Source organism: Onychomys torridus, chromosome 2 (genome assembly GCF_903995425.1).
Source record: "Onychomys torridus chromosome 2, mOncTor1.1, whole genome shotgun sequence".
Classification (NCBI taxonomy): Eukaryota; Metazoa; Chordata; class Mammalia; order Rodentia; family Cricetidae; genus Onychomys; species Onychomys torridus.
Window position 1 is genome coordinate 120466141 of NC_050444.1, and position 14356 is coordinate 120480496.

Consider the following 14356-nt stretch of genomic DNA (forward strand, 5'->3'; position numbering starts at 1 on the left):
ACAGTTTTGATTATTTGTAAAATACTCACTCTCTAGTCTTAGTGCACACATATTGGTTTAACTGGGATGGAGTGGCTCCCCTGTGTAACTGCTGATGACTCACATCACAGCTGTGATCTCTTTGCCCTGGATAACTAAGGAGAAGCTACTGCCCCTGCTTTGTAGATTAGAGGTACAATAGCATTGCAGACAGGGAGTCCTGTGCTAAGGCCTGTAGGTTCTTTCTGTATTCCAGTATATCAGGGAAGAGAAGGGTGTGCAGTTAAGGCTGATGGATATGTAGAAAGTGACATGACATGTGAAGAGTCATGGGTCTTCTCTATTAAAAACAATAGAAAATTCACTAATGACTACAGGTAGAAGATAAGTATCTACAAGTTTGGAAGGAGAAAGCAACATCTCTGATAGAATGTGGAACCCCCTGGAGTCACAGCTAAGGAGGGGTTCAGCAACTGTGACAAAGAGCAAGATAGCTCAGAAACTGGGAACTTAACATTAAAATGCACAGAGACCAAGATCAGTGTGCTAGCTTCCTGCAGCAGCTCTAACAACCATGAGCCATAGCTCCAGGCAACAAAAGTTGTTGTTTTCCTTATAGTTCTAGAGATCAATGAGTGACTGACACTGGACAGAAGTCAAGTTTGGGGTGGAGTCACACTCTTGCTTGCATTTATGGGAGAGAGTCTCATCCTTCCCACTGTCACTCCTAGCTGCCAACATTCTTGGATTTCTGGTTACATTAGCCTAATCTCTACCTCTCCCTCCTATTGCCTTCTGTCTATGTCAAATGCATTTGTAGCATTTCTATAAAGACATCTTAACTGTATTTAGGCTACATTATTAGGTAATCCCATATATTTCTCTCAGAGTCTTTAAAGGGTGATTGTATCTGCAAAGACCCATTTTCCTCCTAAGACAACATACATAGGTTCTAGATATCGGAGACTGGGTCTTTGTTCTGCTGGTTACAGTCAGATCTGGGATCAGGATCTATATTCTTACATAGCAAAGGCATCCCTTCTTTGCTTTTTAATTCTTTCCATTTGAGTATTATCCAGCCCCTCAAAATGTCACTGCTTCCTTTCTAAAAACATGTCCTCACCCCTGCTGAGGGTCCATGAGAGGATGGACAAGAAAAAGAGCTTCTTTAACACCAAGAGTTATACAGACTTAGTGCTGTGGACTTCCTGAGTCAAAGCAGGGAATGGTATGGCAAGGCTGGGAACCAAGTGCTAGGACAGAAAAGGGAAGAGAGGATGTCAGTCAAAGAAAGGGGCTGAAGGTGGTGGGGGAGGGGCATAAAAGGAAAGAAAAAGGAAAGCTTTAGAAAAAGACATGAAATTGGAGAGAGGGTGGGAAAGGGAACAAAGGAAAGATGGAGGAGGAGGGAAAATGGGAACAGAAAGGATGGAGCAAAAGATTGGCAGGAGACAGAAACAGGAAGAAAATAAGGCAGGGTGGAGGGGAATATAAAAGGAGAGAGCTCAGGGAGGAAAGAATGAGGTATGGGCTGTGCAGGCCTAGGAGAGAGAAAGGCAGCCAGCTTGAGCCCCTGCTGGGGGAGGAAATCACACAGGCTTTTGGTAAGGTGACAAACGTCTATATGTTAATATGCTGAAATAAATACAGTGGCTGTAACTTACAAATCACATTCATCGGCTGTTACAGTCTGGTAATTGTCCATACATGCTTTTTTTTTTTCTGGTTCCAGACCCTGGCTTATCAGAGGACAACATGCTTTTGAAATGCCACATTATTTTGTAAGTACATTTCACGTCCAAAAGTCCCACTAAGTGTGAAATACTGAAGACTTATTGCTTGTGCTTCCGTTCTTTGTTGCTCCCGGGCTCCAGTGCAAGGATGTTAAAATGGCCATTTCCATCATCAGTCTCCTGGCTCCGTGTTCATCCTCTCCAAACCAGTCATTTATCTCCTTCCCCTCTTCTCTCTTCCCCTCCCATTTCTTCACCATTTTGTTCATTTAAGTGGGTTTCTTCCTCCTGTCTCCCCCTTCCTTCCTTCCTTCCTTCCTTCCTTCCTTCCTTCCTTCCTTCCTTCCTTCCTTCCTTCCTTCTTCAGTGTTTTTCTTCCCTCTTTTGTCTCTTTTTTTTGTTTGTCTCTCTCTCTTCCTCTCCTCCAACCTTAAATGTCTTTTCATAGGGCATTATAAGGCTGTAAACTTCAGCATACTGACTTGGGGCCTTATATTTATTTATTGTTGTATCTGCAATGAGCATTGTAGAATTTTAGCAGTGTCCTGAATCTAGGAAGTAATTCCTCCTCCTCCTCCTCCTCCTCCTCCTCCTCCTCCTCCTCCTCCTCCTCCTCGTAGTGATCATCAAACATGTGTTCAGGCATCACCAAGTGTCTGCAGAGGAGTAGAGGCACTGTACAGTCACTGCTGGTTGAGAAATTTGCTGTTGTATAGTTACATCTTTAGCTATGGTTCCCCTCATCTCTTCTTAGCTATGTGATCACAGACAAATCCCACAAATATTCAGACGTATAGCTAATTCAGCTGTGTAGCTATTTTAAACACCAAGCTCTAGATGACAACCCTGGAGCTTTGGAGGCAGATCTTGGTGTGGTCTGACAGTATCCTTGTTGTCCTGTCAGCTCTCTGGTATGCCTTAGTTCCCAGTCAAGGCTATGCCTTCAGAACCACTATCCTGCCTCTCACTGCCTGGTCTTCAGTGTCTTCACCAAAATATAGGGCTCCTGAGGCATTCTTCTCCCTCTTATCCTGTAAATTAGGGGAAATAATGTAATGTACCTAAGAAATGTAGCATAGGCCCCTGGTCCATGGTGATACATAAATGCTAGCTCATAAACAAAGTTCTCCTAAAGGAAGGCTGGTCTATGGCAGCAACTTGGGGATTAAAAATGTGTCTGGATATATTCACAGCAGCACACAAATGCTCCCATTTTTAAAAAAGAGGTTCAATGGCTTTTCAGCAATGAAGTATCTGTGCTTATTAATAAATCTCTCTCAGTGGGATCAGTCCCCTGCAGTAACAGAAGATAAATGATGGAAGCTGGCACCATACCTGAGATTCCGAAAATCTAAAATTGACAGCCCATACACACACTTGTTAATAAGACCAAGTGCAAAATCTGTTACTAATGTCCAAGAAGAGAGAGTGTCTGTGGGTATTGTCTTCTAATCCCTTCTCCCAACCTCTCCCTGCTGAAAGAGCTCAGCATTCCCCACATCATGGCTGGCTCAAAGCTAGGCAAGGTGCTAGCTGGTTCACACTTGTGCCTTCCCCATAAAGTGCCCTAGAAAGTCTTATTTGTCACATTAAGAAATTGCAGCTCAGAGAGGGGTTAAATAATTTGCCCTATGACATCTAGTTGGTCATGGCAGTCCTGGAATTGTACCTTTGTTCTTTGTGACCCACTGCTCCAATCCAGATAAACACCTGGCTGTCTAGAATTCCAGGGGCCCAGCGGATGCTCCCTAGGATTACAGTTCCCTTTTTCAGGGCAATAGGGCTCTTTGAAATCTCTAAGCTTAGTATGGCATAATGACCTACATATGATTGGCACTCACTCAAAAAAAGTGAATATAGGATGAATTATTTGTACCCAATAAATATAGGGTAAAACATTAAATATATGATTCTCTCCACTAAGACTTCAGGAAGTTTTAATGAAATAGCCAGGTACTGCACAACAGCCTGCCAGGAATTCTAGGTTCTGGTCTAAATTTACCACAAGATATTTCTGTAAAATAGATGAAGAAGCCAATTTCCCCCCTAGTTATAAACTGAATTGTGACCTTATCCCACACCCAATTCGTATGTTCAAACATTACTACCAGTGTGACTATGTTTAGAGGCGGGGTCTTCAGGAGATGACTGAGGTTAAATGAGGTTGTGGACCCAGCCCTGACCTCATCTTTCAGAACTTAGATCAATGACTCTGGCACCTCTCTCTGGGGTTTCTGTTCTCAAACACCACTCTCTGTGAGGCCACTTTGTCTCTGATATGTTGTTACGGGAACCCAGAGAGCCAGTACCCCACACACCACACTTGGCGTACCTGTGAAGCATGAGCAATGTAGACGGAAGTTTTTCTGAAAAGTTTTGGAAATGCCAGCATTCTGCCAAATGTAAGTGAGTCTGGTTGAGTAGGGAGGGAACACTCGAAACATACTACTCTTTCTTTGGAAATTCACTAGCAGGTGACAGTTACAAGAAACCCTGCAGTCCAAACAAAACCTCTAGCAAACCCAAGCAAACCTTCTGACTCTGTTACTACCAACAGCTGTCTCAACCTTCCTGGATGGGTACTGATGGCAGCTGAACCTTCTTTTTGTTTGTGTTTTGAATGGATAAGAGGATTGTGGGCAGATTCACAAGGCTGAGGCAGGGGTGTAACTGACAAGGGTAGAGGACAGTTCAAAACTCAAATCTGTGGTTTAATATTCATGGTACCACTTGGCCTCTGGTGTGAAGCATGTTATCCAGGGCTTATCTTGCAGAGAGTCAGAACAGGTTTGGGTCAAGTGGTAGAGTATTGAGTATGATATTTCTGGCTACTTATCAGTCACTTAGTATATTCCAGGTACGTCTGCAAGGGGTTGAATGAATGAACTCCTTCGAAATTCCTAACTACCCAGTTAGAGAAGGTGGTACTTGTATTCTTCTGGCTGTAAACTTGAACTTTGTACACAGACTGGGAACTGTCAGCAGCCACAGTTGAGCCCAGCCTATCCTGTCTCCAGGGTTTGTGCTGTCTTACACAAGCTTCCGTATGCTTATAGTCATTACCTCTTACATCCGCGTACCTAACTTAACCTTGTAGTCACTGCCTCTGGGGGTGTCTGCATTTCTAGAAGTGCAGGAAAGAGACACTCAACACACACACAAACTGACAGGTTCATGGAGCCTTGTTCAGTCTCCTCTGACTTTACCTCTGTCTCTTCCTTACGAAATAGCTGAGGATGACCCTGAACTTTGGATTGTCCTGCCTCTACCCACCCGGAGTGAAGGGATTACAGGCAGGTGCCACCACAGCTAGTTTATGTGCTGCTGACAATCAAACCCAGAGCTTAGAGTAAGCCAGGCAGATACTCTACTAACTGAACTGTATCTCTAACCCAAGATAGGGTTTTCCCATGGCATCACTCTGTTTCTTTTATGGCATAGCTCATATTAATGCACTGAGTTGTTCCTTTGTCAGGTTCTGGGGAAAAATCCCCCTAGTCAGCATCATGGCACCTGGTACCCAGAATGCACTTGCACTTGTTGGGTTGAATGTCACCTCTTGGAAGCACTGGTGTCATCTGGAAGGGCTATAAATCTGGAGCCAGTTAGGCCTTTACAGACAGATGTTTATAATGGTAGGAAACAAGCTCCTTCCTTAGCACAGCCTCGAGGCTGGCTCTCCCCACATCCTCTGCAGCTTAGCAGTGGCTGCTAAGGTGGGCTGCATTGTTCTATGCCTGGCTTGTCCTCTTCATAATTATCCGCATCACCCCCAGCTCTCCACAACCAAAGGTCTGCCTGGAAGCAAAGCTCTAAGGAAGGGGGAATGCAGGGCAAGGGAAGGGTCATAAAACACAGGTAAGTCTGGGAGACTTCCAGGAATTAGTTGTCCTGATATGAGTGGTAAGATGGTGGAGCAGGGAGAAAGGGGGCCTGCAGCAATGTCTGCAGAGCTGGGAGCAGGAGCCAGTGTGCCCCTCACATTTACACCTTTCTACTCCTCTGTGTTAATTCTGTCAGCACAGACACGCTGTTCTGTCAGGCAGCCTGACATCTATGCAAACAGCTTAGGCAAAGTGGAGAGGATCAGTGCAGCTACTCGGAGCAAGAGATGTAATTCTGAGAAACCCAGTTCAGTTTTCCACATTTGTGCACCCCAGGAAATGGCATAGCCGATTCCCTGCTACCATTAAGGGACACACCTTCTTAATGGACTGAGCCTGACTTGTCATTTGTCAAATATCTCCTATCCTACAAGCCTTTGAAAAATATATAATCCATTTAGTCCTTACCAGGATGCTGGATGGGAGACGTGATTACTCTCATTTTTCAAATGAGAGAAGAAGAACCCCCTGACCTGGCAAGGGTAAAATCCTAAAATCTGTCCTGGCTTCAGGCTTACATTGGTCTGTGGAGTTTCTGACCCTTTTTGCCTTTTTTTGAGAAACTTGAGGTTCTCTCTCGACTGCAGTTTGAGGCCCTGCTGGTCTCAGTTTCCAAATTTTTCAACTTTTAAAGTTTTTAAGGTTCTGTTATCATGTCTCAGCCTGTCCCTAAGTGTCTCCATCTTGATACCTTCAAGTTATAAGGTTTGTTTGAATAATCCATTAACATTGAGAAAATTACTTTCTCATTATGAAATATTTGTCACCTTAATGCTAATTACTCTAACTGTATTTATTGAGGATTAATGACGGAGCAATATTTTATTAATAACCAACTGGCATTTATTATTGCATAAATAATAAATAGTGTCTCATTAAATATAAATGTATTTTTTATTTGGGCACCTTCATTGAGAGTATTGCCAAAAATTTTTTTGCATTCATTAAAAATCTCATTAAAATGGTTGGCTAGTCTTGCCTTGGTGCCCCACCTCCACCTCCCTCAAAAGAGTAGCTGACAATTCCTGTCCAATAGGGAGACTTTGGGATTATTCATCAGCCTGTCAGGAGAAGGCCCTTCAACAATGCAAGCAAGGCAGCTGTGGATTCTGGTTGCCATGAGAACCTTAACTTGGTGCTCTGCTCTCACACTTTGTTATATTTACATTTGTAACCCTCGCGAGTGTCAGAGTCGCTACCTTTAAGAGCCATCACATCACATGAGTAGCTCATCTGAGATCATGGGCCCAGGGGAGCAGGGAAAGACTGTTCTTACCCCCAAGACAAGGGTCACCAGGAAGCCAGGAGCAGGACAGGCCTGCTGACCTGAGACTATCAGTGATTAGTCCCAGTGGCGCCCTGCCCATTCTTGCCCCATGTCACTGGTCCACCCGTCTGTCTGTCTAAATCATCATCGCAGCCTGACAAAAGGTCAGCTCTCACACAGCTTTATCACCTAAGTTACATCCTCATTTTTTCTAGCTCTAAGCTCCTCCCTCCAAGCATTCTGTCACTCTTGTGGTCACACCCAAGGTTCTCCAGGTGTATGTTCACCTGTTCTCATAGAAGTAGTCTGATAATCACGTTTCATATGTCCCTTTCCTCTACGCACTTGCCTCTGCCATGTTGTTGGAGACTCTCCATCCAGATTCGCTTCTGCCGGCCAAATGATGCCCATTCTGGGAAGACGGGTATCCAGGCAGACTTGATTACTCTTCCAATCCCAAAGCTGTAGTTCAGGAGATTCTGGGGAATGCCAGTGACCTGGGAAGGAACGACGCCTTCTTCTCCACCCTCTGGATGATTCCCATGTGTCTGGACTCCACAGAATCTTCTGTGCCCTACGTCTCACCATCTCTCACAGCACAACATCTTCAGTTCTAACCTCACCTTCCCCTTGCAGGTTTGCACCCTTAGTCAGAAGGAAAGCACTGGGGGTGGGGACAAATGTCCTTCCTTTGTCTGCCCTCCACTTCACCTGGAGGTCTCTGGTAAAGGTGCCCGTGTGTGTCCTGTGGGTTAACAGAGGACCTCCGTGGGGCATTCCTTCATTGGTTCTGGGATCAGGGAGTTCCCTACCTGACCTCTTCCTCTGTGGACACTGTGCTCTGTGTCCACTGTAGTCTTTGACCTAGGCCTTTTTCTCCCACTCTCCCTCGATGGAGGCCCTGCATCCTCAGATGTACTGCTGGAACTCTCAACCTGGAATGCTTTCTACTGTTTGGGTGTGCATGTGTTTCTCCACACCCTGACAAATTTTCAGTGACTTCTTTATTAAAAAATGATTTTTATTTATGTGCATGTGTATGAGGGTATAAGTACCTGAGAGCAGGTGCCAGCAGAAGCCAGGAAGGTGCATCAGGAGTTGGGTCTACAGCTGGCAGTGTGCTGTCACATGACATGGTTACTGGGAACCGAATTTGAGTCCTCTACAGAGTCAGCTGCTGAGATAACTCTCTAGACCATCTTACTTTATTTATCTTATTTTTATTATCTAACTTCTGTGTCTCCAGCACCTGGTAGGCACTTTGTAGGCCTTCCAAGAGACACTTGACAAATCCACTTGGAAGAATGAGTCTAGGATTCCTTCCACTGGGGATGACACCATTGTAAGTGGACTTTCTTTGACCTATGGGATGGGCTAAGCCTGGGAATAATAGTCTGGTCCAATTTCCAGCCTCAGCCAGTACAATGCGCTCTAAAACATGACATTTGCATCTATTTCACTAAGACTCTTGCACCCCCTCAGCCCCCACCCCATCCTGTAACAATAGAAGTCCTCATTCCACTAAAACTGTGTCATTTCTTTAGCGTTCTGAGGGTTAGAAATTAGGACAAGACTATCAGCCAAATGCAGCGGGCACCAGTGTACTGACTGGGTATCTTATCAGATATTCAAGACTGCAGCAAGAAATGTCACAGGGAGCCTCTGACAAAAATATTTAATTAATAGCAACAGCTACAGAAATGAATAACAGCATCCAGGCAATTACAGTGTTCAATAAACCAGCTCTCCCAGGATGAGCGGCAGCAGATTACCGACTGATGGACTGCATTTAAATATGTTATCTGCTCACTGGAAAGACCCAGTGGGTCCCTCCCTTCCATGACATGGCCAGGAGGTGTGTTATTGTTGTAGCCTTTTAAAAATGAAATAATAAATTAAATTATCTGTCAGAGTGTTCAGAGATTTCTAGTTCTCTCCAAACTACCCAACAATAATTTGACCCTGGGCTATATATACTGGGAGCCACTGGGTTGCTATAAAACATCAGAATATGTGTTTCCGTGTCACGGTGCTTGTGTCAATGAGAGATGGAGAAGTGTGCATTTTTACATTTCTAGTGCTGGCTATATGACCTTGGACAACTTCCCTCACTTCTTGGGAACTACAGGTTTCCTGTTATCATAAAGTGTACTGAGATTTTCCTAGCAGTATAGCAGTTTAATGAAGGTGATAGGCTACATAAAGCTCCTGGGGGAACTGTTGCACTGTGGTGCCTGGTGATACTTTTCTGGTTACTAAGGGTGCCAGGGTTAAGGAGGGGGAGTGGGATTTTTCTCACCACTGGGGAGCTCAGCTCATCATGGGGGCAGAGAGCCAGGTTGACAGAGTGAGAATCAAGCCAGGCTAGCAGAGAAAGCATAGTCTGAAAACACAGCAAGCCACCTCCAAAAGGATCTCAGCAGAGTTGAAAACTTCCATGGGGAATGCAGGGTTGCATGATTGTAGGGTTACCATGATGCCCAGGCCTTGGTCTACAGAGGACAAGAGCTGGGCACCAATCATATCCTATCTAGATTTGCACTCCCTGGGGTATCTCCTCCTAGGATGCCCCTTTAAAGGAGTTTGTAACTGGTACAAGTCCCAGGACACAGCTGTAGTCAGGAGATTGTGGGTCCTGCCTTTTATCTGATTCAAAGGCAGAAAAATATCAAAACCTAGAACACAAGCGGGGTTCTTAAGGTTGACATGCAGGCTAGAGTGTTCAGGAACAGCCTGCTCTGAACACGTTCATTTGGGTCCTACAGCACTTGTTTAGCTCTAAGTTCCCTTAGAGTCACTTAAAAACAGCTGATGGAAAAAGAGTAATGTGCCTAGCAAAGTGCCAGCTACTAGAAAGGCAGCGGTGTGGTAGCCGTGATCTACCAGACACAACAGACAGAAAGACAGCACGACTCAGTAAGTACTGGTGAGAGCCCCAAAGCGGAAGTAAAGCCTGCTGGAGAGCATGCGCAGAGCTAGCCACCTCCCATCTAGAACGTGACTCACTGGTGGGACCTGGCAACTTCTCGTTGGTCTGAATTCAGTGGGACTTTGCAGTGGGGCTGCTCCCCCGTTGTCTATAAGAAGGAGCAGAGCTCTCCTACAGACACAATTTTCAAAGTTACTTAGGAGATGACAAGTCAAATTCTAAACAACGTGCTGTAGAAGAATGACTAAAAGCGTATATTCTAAGAGTGGGAAGTAGCATCTATCAGGTGTGAGGTTGACAGTGATAGAAATAACAGAAAAACAACATTTAATAGAAGTAGGACCTGGGAGCATAGCAAACAGGGTTATGTAGTACCCATCAATCCTGCTTGTACACACTCATGGTCTAATCGGTCCTGAGAGACTAGAACAGACCATGATGGAAGTCCATAGAATCTGCTCAGGTTGGCCTAAAAGCATCTGGCAGTGAACCTGGTAGGTCCGGCTCTGCTATGACATCGTTTTTTTGGTTTTTTTTTTTTTTTTTTTTTAAATTTTTCATTTGGTTTAGTATGAGACTGGGAAGCTATTCTAAACATCAGTTTGTTTGTGGGAATAGACTTTCTAGTTGTCACCTAAGAGGTAGTGAGGGATTCATGAAGTGAATTTCAGGAAACGTGATACAACTCTCTAATTTAGAACATCTCTAGGCTCTTCAGGCTTGGCCCTCCAGCAGCTTTCTGCTCATTTCCATACATGTGCCTCACAGAAATCTGCTGTTAAGGTCCTTAAATACATTTCTGAGTTCCTACCCACAGGAACTAGATCTCCTCCTAAAATGTGCTTAAGTGCTTATGGACCTTTCTGTCTCCCTCATTTCTTTAACCCACCCCATCAGGTAGAATGCACTGCTGTCTGGAATTGATAATTCTGTCTCTTTTGTCCACATTCATTCCTACCACCTTGAGCTCTCCTGGACCAGTGCCTCAGAAGTCCAACATCCTCCTCATTCTCTTCACCATCACCATAATGGTCTCCTATGAACTTAAGTCTGCTTACCACTTCTCTTCCCAGAAGCATCTAGGAACTTCCTACTACACTTAGAAGAATCTTTAAACTCCTTCCTAAGGCTCACAAGGTTCCTGGGGTCAGGTTCCTTCCTGTCTCTGCCCACACTCTCCTCCTTTTCCACAATCACTTTTCATTAGGAGTGCAGTCCTGCTGAACTACTTCCCCTGAAAACCACCCACATCCTTTTCAAGAGAGAAATGACTGTTGGGTGAATCACTGGCATTGAGGTGACAATGGTATCCACAAGAGCATGCCTCAAACCTTAGGTTACTAGAAACATAACTGATGGCCAGCAAGAAGAGTGATTGAAAGTTCTTCTGAGGGAAGAAAAGGTTTTATTATTAGGTTCAGCCTCTATAGTTTTCCTTCTGGCCAACAGATCTGCATATGAATACACTGATTTCATGTTTTGTCATTTTCTTTGAATATTCCAAGTGCTGTGTTAGGCAACAAGAAGGTGAGAACTTTCTCTAGTTTGATGTAGCACCATAGAGAGCACATGCTAGGCCATCCTATCTACTCTGTAAAAACTGGTCTCTACTCCTCCTGCTATAGCAAGGCATTCAGAAAGAGTGTCCTGATGTTTGTGCATAGAAAACACAATTATGCCCTAGGTATCTGCCTGTGTGCCTTATCCTTTATGTGTGCCCAGTGTGGAGAACAGGTCTTTGTACTGATATCTCTGGCAGTCCTGGTGGATTTTATTGCTGGAGTCTAGATTTTTCTGGGACTATGTGGGTTCTCCCCTAGATTTTATGGTACAGGATTCCAAGACTATGGCTGTCCCCCTTGGTTTTCATACCATCTACTGTCTTCTCTCCTGCTGTCTGTCAACATCACCAGTCTGGATCTCTGTGGAAAGGCAACAGGTCTTGTGGACAGAACATTGATATCATACTCAGAAAGACCTGTATCTGTCCTTCCTCACTCTTCAAAGCTGGGTGCCATTCATTGTGTTGACTAACCCTTTTGAACTCAATTCTCACTTATTAAGGACTCTTCTGATACCTCCTTCACAGGCCTCTTATAAGGATGAAAACAATGCATGTATGTTAAGAGACTCAGAGCTGAACTGTGAATGGACCTAATAGATTAAGGGTGCTGTTTGGGCTGTAGTTAAATAAAGTTAGGTTTTGATGGTGAGGATCATGGGATTTGAAATTTGACGTGTGTTAAAAATCTCATTTCTGTCATTTACCAGTTGTATAATCTTCATCAAGTAACTGATCTTCTATAAGTCTATGCTGGGTTGTTAGAAAGATAAATGAGATGACATGTGTAGCTAGAAAGAGCTTGATAAGTGCAGTTATTGTCTTATCATTATTATTTTGAGTAAGTAGAGTCCCAGTTTACAATAATTCTTAGTCATCAACCAGGCGGGGTAGGTGAGACACTTTCTTCACCTGAACATCTCACCATATGTAGCTCTGGTCTGGATTTCCTGCCTTCTGAACCTCTTTCTGGTGGCTTCCCAGAGTGCCTTACAACCTGTCTTGGCTGAATTATGACTGTCAGGGTTGCCAAGTGACACATGTAGGTCCTGCCACATTATGGAGAAATGGTGCATCATTTATCTCAGCCCCACCAATACTTTGGATTTTGAGGGGGAAGGAATCTGGGGAGGAGGTATAAAGGATAGTGCAGAGTCTCCAAAATTAATGAGGTAATGGGTGAGCATATTTCCATCTAAATGAGCTGGGGTCATGTTCCCGGGAAAGCAAAGAGGAATAGCAATTGAAGAAGCTCAAAGTGAAATCCAAGCCAACTGGCTGAATAAATCAATGTCCAGTTGTGTCTTATTTGTGGCAATTACCTCTCTGAGCCTCCGGTCCCCAGTGCCCCACAATTGGGCTGCAGATGCTCATTTAACAGCTCCAAGTTTGACATCTTAATGTTTTCCTTCCCACAATAAAAATGAGTATCTGCTTCAAAATACATACTTGTCATTAGTGTTTCCTACAAAACCTTTTTGTTCCAAGAAATAAAGAGAATTTCAGGGATGAGCACATCCTTGTGGTGCCAGAGGACAAGCTTCCTGCAATTCATGACAGCTGTCTGGAAGCAAGTCCTCACTCTACACTATCTACAGGACCAAGACAGTGTGTTCTTGCCAAAAGAAAAGCCAGCTCAATAGTTTCTGTTCATTTGATCTCTGTGTCGCTTGTATTTTGTTGATAGTTAGGATGAGCTTCCTATTGGGCATAGGATAAGTCATGATTGGATATTACTATCATGTCTTTGCCACTTCCAGAACATTCTCAGGGTAGGGAGCTATAGGAGAAGGAAGGGATGTATAAAAACCACCTGTGTGGCTCAGTTGTATTCACTGAACTATCTACCCACAGACTCCTTATGTCTGCTCTATGAGGTGTTAGCATTCATGCCTGGAGAAATGGGAACTGTGGTGACAAGTGACCCCCATAACTACTGAGTACCCGGTTTACCCATCTCCAAAGTCTGTCTTATCCTCCCATAGCTACTGAGTACCTGGTATGCCCTTCTCCAAAGTCTGTTTTGTCCTCTCATAACTACTGAGTATCTGGTATGCCCTTCTCCAAAGTCTATCTTGTCCTCCCATAACTTCTGAGTAACTTGTTTACCCATCTCCAAAATCTGTTTTGTCTTCCCGTAACTACTGAGTACCTGGTTTACCCATCTCCAAAATCTGTCTTGTCTTCTCATAACTACTGAGTACCTGGAATGCCCATCTCTAAAGCCTGTTGTGTCTGCACAGAGAGGATTTGGAAGCACTCACCTTGCCCCCACTAGTTGGATTGTGGGTTCTCTCACCCCTGAGCTCCTTAATTGCATGCTCACAAGGAACAGGACAATGAATCTTCCCCACTGGATACTGTAGTCATGCAATCACATCCTGAGTATACTCATCTTTGCTGCAATTCTTTACTTCCCCATTAGTAACCTTGGTGTGTTGTTTTTCTGAACAGAAACTACTCCTGCTTTGGAGGGGACACTTCACAGTGCTCTCCATTTCTTCCCCCAACTCCTCCACCAGCAAATTAAAGCTTCTCTCTGAGCACCATCAGAGGCAGGCAGGCAGACATCTTATATAAATGGTAATTAGTGCAGCCTTCTGAACACTGGATGGGAAAAGCATCACTTTTTCTGAGCTGAGCACCTTTGGCTTTGGTTTGAGCCTCATTTATGATGCTCACCACACTTTACTAGGTGTGATCCATGGCCAGAGAGGTTTCATATCCCAGTAGAAAGAGCCCCCTATCTTACTTTAGACAAACCCCAGCTTGATCTCTAGGGTCCTTAGCTTTCCTATTTGACTGATCTCCTGCCCTTGAATAATAGACATGACCCTTTGAACTTGAGTTTCTTTATCTCTATAATATAGAAACCAACAGCACCTCAAAAACATTGTGGTGAGTTGGTTAAGATTATGTGAGGAAAATGTATCAGGCAAAAAGAGAAAACAATATGCATCATGATGAGTTAGCATTCTGCAAAGCAGAACCCCTATCTACCTT

At 44.1% G+C, this 14356-nt stretch overlaps 1 protein-coding gene across 7 annotated transcripts in view; it reads left to right on the top strand.

Annotated features, from left to right (window-relative positions):
• The window catches only part of Dab1 (DAB adaptor protein 1), a 1169406-nt gene that overhangs the window by 231532 nt on the left and 923518 nt on the right, over positions 1 to 14356 (top strand). For 5 of the 7 annotated variants that reach the window (XM_036177323.1, XM_036177321.1, XM_036177320.1 and 2 more), the window contains exon 2: positions 1712 to 1760. The exons of the other annotated variants lie outside the window; for them this stretch is intronic. The gene's annotated coding sequence lies outside the window, so the exon portion shown is untranslated. The remainder of the gene's footprint in view (positions 1 to 1711; positions 1761 to 14356) is intronic. 7 annotated transcript variants of the gene reach the window in all.